Source organism: Hyperolius riggenbachi, chromosome 3 (genome assembly GCF_040937935.1).
Source record: "Hyperolius riggenbachi isolate aHypRig1 chromosome 3, aHypRig1.pri, whole genome shotgun sequence".
NCBI classification, from domain to species: Eukaryota; Metazoa; Chordata; class Amphibia; order Anura; family Hyperoliidae; genus Hyperolius; species Hyperolius riggenbachi.
In genome coordinates, this window is record NC_090648.1 from 123,276,411 (window position 1) to 123,283,558 (window position 7,148).

The window sequence follows — 7,148 nt, forward strand, 5'->3', positions numbered from 1 at the left end:
ATCAGCTGTCAGTTACAACTGAATGTGCAAGGTAATGTCCATGTTTCCCTATGGCTCAGGTGGGTGATATTACAGTTTAACAGTGTGCTGACCAGGAAGCTGTTATGGGGTAATGGACATTTTTAAAATGGAGGAGGGAGAATTCCATTGATCACAGTGGACAAATGGGACGCAGGAGAGGAGAAAGCAATTGAGGAGTAAACTACACTGGAGGTAAGTATGACCCGTGTATGGTTATTTTGACTTTTCATTTTCAGTTCAGGTTCTCTTTAATGAATTGAGGCCTATTTTAAATACTTTTACTCGGTTCAGTTTAAAGAAAACCTGAAATATGTTAAATGAAAGTGAGCTGTGGCGGGGGAACGGAAGATCATTGAAGAACAGGAAGGCTGGCAGAAGCCCTAGGTAAGATCAGCTTTAAAGGATACCCCAACTGAAATGTGACATAATGAGATAGACCTGTGTATGTACAGTGCCTAGCACACAGATAACTATGCTGTGTTCCTTTTTTTCTTTCTCTGCCTGAAAGAGTTAAATATCAGGTATGTGAGTGGCTGACTCAGTCCTGACTCAGACAGGAAGTGACTAGAGTGTGACCCTCACTGATAAGAAATTCCCCCTTTTTACCTCTTTCTTGCTCTCAGAAGCCATTTTCTGCTAGGAAAGTGTTTTATAGTTGGAATTTCTTATCAGTGAGGGTCACACTAATCACTTCCTGTCTGAGTCAGGACTGAATCAGCCACTTGCATACCTTATATTTAACTCTTTCAGGCAGAAAAATAAAAAAAGGAACACAGCATAGTTATCTGTGTGCTAGGCACTGTACATACACATATCTATCTCATTATGTCACATTTCAGTTGGGGTATCCTTTAAGCTTGAGCAGCAATGTTGGCGTTGGATGATTTGGTACCAACTCCACAGCCCTGATGCTGCTCGAATGGCACAGGCATGTGATTCGGATGGCAAGCTTGACGGGAACCACAGCAGATTACGCAGTAGTGGAAACGGGCCCTTAGGATAGCTTCAAAGTTCATTGTTCAAGTGGAGCTGATCACAGACAGCAGCTTGTTTACTTCATCAGTATGAGCACATGGTAACCTCTTACTGTACATGTCTGAAAAAGCAGAGCACTGCTGAATTAACACTTTGTTACTGAAAACTTGTGAACAGCAGGTGTCACCACAGATACATACATCATACGGTTGGTGGGCACTGGATAGGACTCTGGGCAGACTGACAGCTGTTTCATGTCACCAGTCTCTTGTTCGCAGCGTGCCAAGACACAAGTGGTATATTAAAATGGTGTAAGATAAATAATGCAAGCATACTACATTATTGATCATTAAGTTATTTTAAACATGTCCAAGTATTTGTACAGGTCAAAGGCCTACTAATGCTATGGTGGTGGGGGTGTAGTTATAAGAAATGGTCCGAGAGATGCTAATTACTCCAGCCTGCATGCAGATGAAATGCAACTCGTATGTTATTTGGAATTGGAATAGGGCCAATTAACCTCCCTAGCGTTCAATTTCTGCAGGATTTCTGTGCAAAAAGTGGTTCAATTAATTGTCGTGAAATTTTTGCTTGCAACTTACTCAAATCCATCAAGCAAGGGTCTAGTATCCATTTTGAGTATAATGAAAGTTTCAAAACAAAATCATGTCAAAATTTAAATTAAAATTTCAGCTTTTAATCACAAATAGAAAACTCCTCAAATATGGATGAAGAAATAAATGCCGTACAGTGTTTACCTAAAACATCTCCCTTGTGTGGTACAATAACTAAGGGCCACTTCACACGCACCTTTGCCCGTCATTTACCGCCGATTATGCAAAAGCAGCATTTTGAGATTTTATTTTTTCCACTGTCTGGAAACAGCACGGTCTGGTCATTCTGGGGTCCATTAGCACCACACTCCTGCGTCCCCCTGTGGGATGAAAAATTACAATCGCTGGGAATCGCTGATGGAAGTCGATAAATGCTTTCCTGCATGCTTGCAGAAAAGCATTTGATACAAGACTCTGGGCAGGTGAGTGAGACATCGGTCTGAACCAGCCCTAAAGGTCCATACACACGCTGGTCTGAACTCTGAGTGGTGCACCATAACGACTGCCATGGCGGGGGTGTTCATTATGGCCAAACCACGTGACTACATCAGATGCACAATGATTGCATGAAGATGCGGCGTGTTAGATTTTTAGCAATGCCCAGGCACAGCACAATAGCATTGTTCTCGCTGCTCCCACCACCAGAAACTTCTCCATTACACACGCTCGTTTCTACACCCCTGCATAGCAAAAGACGCATTGTGTGTGAAGGCTGATGACACTTCTGTACAGTGTTGTTAGTGCACTGTCGCCTTTGGCTGATGACACCTCTGCTGCCATGCACGGGAGCTGAAAGGACGACAAGCGCATCTGACTGAGCGGCTTCCAGCGGGTGGGGAGGTGCCAAGAACAATGCCGTTGGGTTATGCTTAGACTTAAAGGTCCGACATGCCAGATCTTTAGGGATTGTCATTGGGTCACAATAGACACTCTGGACTGCTGCACAACTCTTAGCCATGGTGGTCATTATAGTGCGTCACAGCCGAGTTCAGACCAGTGTGGCAATAAGTGTCATTCTCTGTACAATATACAGTATGGTATTAGGTTTAATTTTTTTGTAATGCTGTAATATGTGCCTACTGCCAGTAGGTGGTGTCTACACCATTATAAATCTTTCCAGGCCTGTTTTCACCCTTAGGGCCCTTTTCCACCAGCGCGTTTGCGCTGGCTGAATCGCAAAGTCGCAAACTGCTAGCGATTTTACAATCGCTACGGTTTGCTTTTTAACATAGGAATCGCGGTAGGTCATTTCCACTACCGTGATTTGTTTTTTACCCGAACGCGCGGCGGAGCGATATTTGCCGCGATTTTGCTATGCAGTGCATAGCATAGCAAAATCGCGGCCGCAAAACGTCAGGGAATCGCCGGTTTTGCGATTCAGCAATCGCTAGCGTTCAGCGTGAACGCTAGCGACTGCAGGTGGAAAAGGGCCCTAACTCGTCTATACCCATTGTAGAAAGTTTTTCAACAAGGAGTCAGCCTCGTCATTACCACCAGGGAGGCTGCATGCACTTCCTGCTGACTTTGACCCAGTTCCAAGCTGCATACAGTTTTCATTCACTGACACAAAGTCTCGGCTCATCTGGACCAGCATAGTAGAAATCTACACCCTGTTCACGTCTGTCTAAGCCTGCCAGGAGGTAGATTTCAACTTTTGCATTCTGTGAGCTAGCCATTCCTGCTGAAACTGCGACGCTGCAGCCCGCCCGCTCGCTCTGCTGTCACGCTGACAGCAGAGCTCTGTATCTCGGTCAGGAGCAAATTCCATTGGTTCCTGACCTGGTGATTACTGTGAGCCAGTCACAGTAATCACACTGTTCATTGAGGTAGAGTTAGTAAGCGTTTGGCCAATTATAATTGAAAGTGGGTACCAGGCTTAAAGAAAACCTGTACTGAAAACAAGTTCCCCTGGGGGGTACTCACCTCAGTAGAGGGAAGCCTCTGGACCCTATCAAGGCTTCCCCCGTCCTCCTGTGTCCCACGGCAGCCTTGCTGCAGCCCACGGAACGCACAGGCGACAATTGTCGGGCTGTGCAATATTTACCTTTTCTGGCTCCAGCGGGGCCGCTGTTGCGGGACTTCCCATGGAGATAGGCGAAAATAGCCAATCTCAGTCGGGTCCGCTCTACTGCGCAGGAGACTTGTACCTGTGCAGTAGAGAGGCCCGACGGAGAGCGGCTATTTTTGCCTATCTCCGTGCAGAGAGCGGATACTGCGCCTGCACTGGAGCCAAAAGGTAAATATTTAATTGCCACCGCTCCGGGAGGATTTTCGCCGCCGCCGTGTGACCGAGGAGGACGGGGGAAGCCTCAATAGGATACGGAGGCTTCCCCCACCCGAGGTGAGTACCCCCCACGGGAGGTTTTTTCATTACAGATTTTCTGTAAGTGGAAAAATTGGCCAATCAAACTTGAATGTGTGTACCAAGCTTTACTATCCTCAAATCACCACTCTTACCACCACTTTTTAATGGAGAGGGGGCCATTTACCAGTCAGCATTGCATTAGAAAGAGCTTTACAAATTACAAGCGTGAAAAAAAGCTATTGCAGTGTGAACCAGCCCTAAGGGCTGAGACCCACTAGGGCGTTTTTGGCAGCGTTTTGGGATTGCCAACAATCACCGGTGATCCCCCAAAAAAGCATTGACGTGATTCCGATTAGGGTTAAACGCAATCGCAGGACATGCAGCTTTCTGAGCACATTTGCGCTCAATGCTAAATATAGAAGTGCTGCAAAATCACTTTGAAAAGCAACTTTGCAGCAATTCGGGGGGCGAGCGTTCAGAAATGTAAATAAAGTTATTTATATTTATTGGGTGTCCCCATGTCCGGCTTTCGTCTATCTCCGCACACCCTAGCAGAAGAGGTCACAGGCACTTCTCTGATTGGTCCTAGGAGCATCTATGACCTCTTCCTTTAGGATGCGGGGCTACGGATAGAAGATAGACATCGGAGAACCTGGTAAGTATAATAAAGTTTATTTTAAAAAAAACACGGCTAATGGGAAGTTTACTGTAGAGCGCTTCCAAATCAGAGTGTAACGCGATCTAGGAATTGCTCCAAACAGCGCTGGTGCGATTCCTGGTGGGTTCCAGATCTAGGGTGATTCCTGTATACACTTGAAAGGCCTCAATAAGGCTTTTAACCAATTGAGGACCACAGTGTTAAACCCCCCTAACGACCAGGCTCTTTTTTGTTGCACTGGGCTGTGCAGGCTTTTCAGCCTCCTGCACAGCCCAGCTATGGAGCCCAGCGATCTGACTCACCTCATTTTTTTGTCCCTAAGGGGACATGCCGCCTGAGGTGTCTGATCGCTGTGGCAGTTTTTTGTTTTTTTTTGCAGCCTGTATCAAGCTGTTTCTCCCTCCTCCCTCCCCTTCCCTCAATGCACTGTATTGAACAGGACAGCGATCATAGGCATCACTCTATGAGTGGACGATGATCCCCGGCCAATCAGAGGCCAGGGATCGCCAATCTCATACAGCGCTGCCGGAGACCGCAGCGCTGTACGGATGAAAACAAATGGGGTTTCTTTCCCCTTTCGTTTACAAACAGCCTGCTAGCCACGATCGGCGGCTAGCAGGCTAATCACGTGAACTGGCAGGGAATGATCGCGCGGCCATTCCCTGCGAAACTGCAGCTCCAGGACTTGACGCCAATTGGCTTTAGGCGATCCTGGGGCTGCCACCGCGGTCATGCCCATGGGCGTGATGCGGTCGTTATGTAGTTAAAAGAATAAAAATATTCAGAATGGTATATTCATAACCAAACACCTTGTGTAGAATTAAAACTTAATTCATGTGCCAGCAGCCATACTTGGTTCTGCTCTGAGCATGGCTGCTGGCACATAGAGTGGGACACTACAGGTATCCTCCAGTGAGGACGGATGTGTCTTCCTTGTGCTGGCTTGGCAACAGGATTTGTAGGCATACTCAAATTACCAGATGTATTATTGTAGTGAAAATAACAATGGATAACATTGCTATTATATTTTACATCATTTATAGATTACTCAATGTTTGCCCATTGCAAAATCTTTCCTCTCCCTGATTTACATTCTGATATTTATCACAGGTGGCAACATTTTTAGTCCTGCCAGGTGATATGTTCGTTACTAAGAGTTCTATGCAAAGAGGGAGATACTTGCTTGGCAGTTGAAAAAAGCCGATGTTTCCCACAATGCAATGAGGTTCACAGACAGCAAACTGTCAGGACCATGACTGTGACATCAAACTGTGGGGTGGGGGGGGGGGGGGAGTTCACCACAATATCAGCCACACAGACTCCTCTGATAATCTAATTTGAGGAAAAGACTCCAAGGGACCTGTAAGAAGTCCCAAGTAATTTAAACCTCACTTTTTCCCCCTACCTCAGGTATCTTTTAAAACTTAACATTTATTTTAAACTGATAAAATCAGATACATGTACAATATAAAACACCGGAATCTGAAACAATTGCATAATCACACACTATCCTAAATTACATTACACATTGGAGATTATTCATAGGCAAAGATGAAAGAATGGCCTATGGGCTTTGGAGCAGCGAAAATAGCTTTATGTGTACCATCCTAGGTACCATTCACACTAGGGTGATTAGCGGGTGATTCCTGGTAATTCCCCAAAGCGCTAACACTTTTAAAAGCGCTTGCGCAATAGTAAGTATATGGCAGTGACCTCACTGCTGCGATTGCCGCCGATTCACTGCAATTGCCAAATGCGTTACCTGCATTTTTTGGTGATTCAGGATTTATTGCGTTTAGCACTACAATAACAACAAATAACATTTGTAAAGCGCTTTTCTCCCGTAGGACTCAAAGCGCATAAGCATGGCTCAGACCATCGTGGTACAGAGGAAGAATTTTATAAGTCCGGAAATGCCAGGCTAAACAGGTGGCTTTTCAGTCTGGATTTGAATAGCTCCAGGGATGGTGCTGTCTTTACTGGGTGTGGCAGGGAGTTCCAAAGAGTAGGGGCAGCATGACAGAAGGCTCTATCTCCAGATTTTTTTGAGGTGCACTCTGGGTGACCAAGTTTATAGAACTTGCTGATCTGAGGTTGTGAGAGGTGTGGTGCAGCTTCAGCAAGTCCTTCATGTATCCAGGGCCCAGATTGTGCAGGGATTTGAATGTCAGCAGTAGAATCTTGAAGAGTATTCTCTATTCTACTGGTAGCCAGTGCAGTGAGCGAAGGATCGGTGTAATGTGACAGTGGCGAGGCTGGTTTGTTAGCAATCTGGCAGCAGCATTCTGCACTAATTGCAGGCGACGCAGGTCCTTTTTGGGGAGGCCAGCATAAAGGGCATTGCAGTAGTCCAGCCGTGATGTGATGAAGGCGTAAACTAATCACAATCGCTCCAAGAATGCGTATTTGTCCAGTGATTTTTCCACGTTAAATCGTGGAAAAATCACCTGCGCACAATGCTAGCGCTAAGCACTACCATTTTGCGCTTTTAAGTGTGAATAGGCCCTTAAAGCAGACCTGAACTCTTGCACAAGACTGAAGGAAAACAGAAATGCACCATGTGTATTTAGAGTTT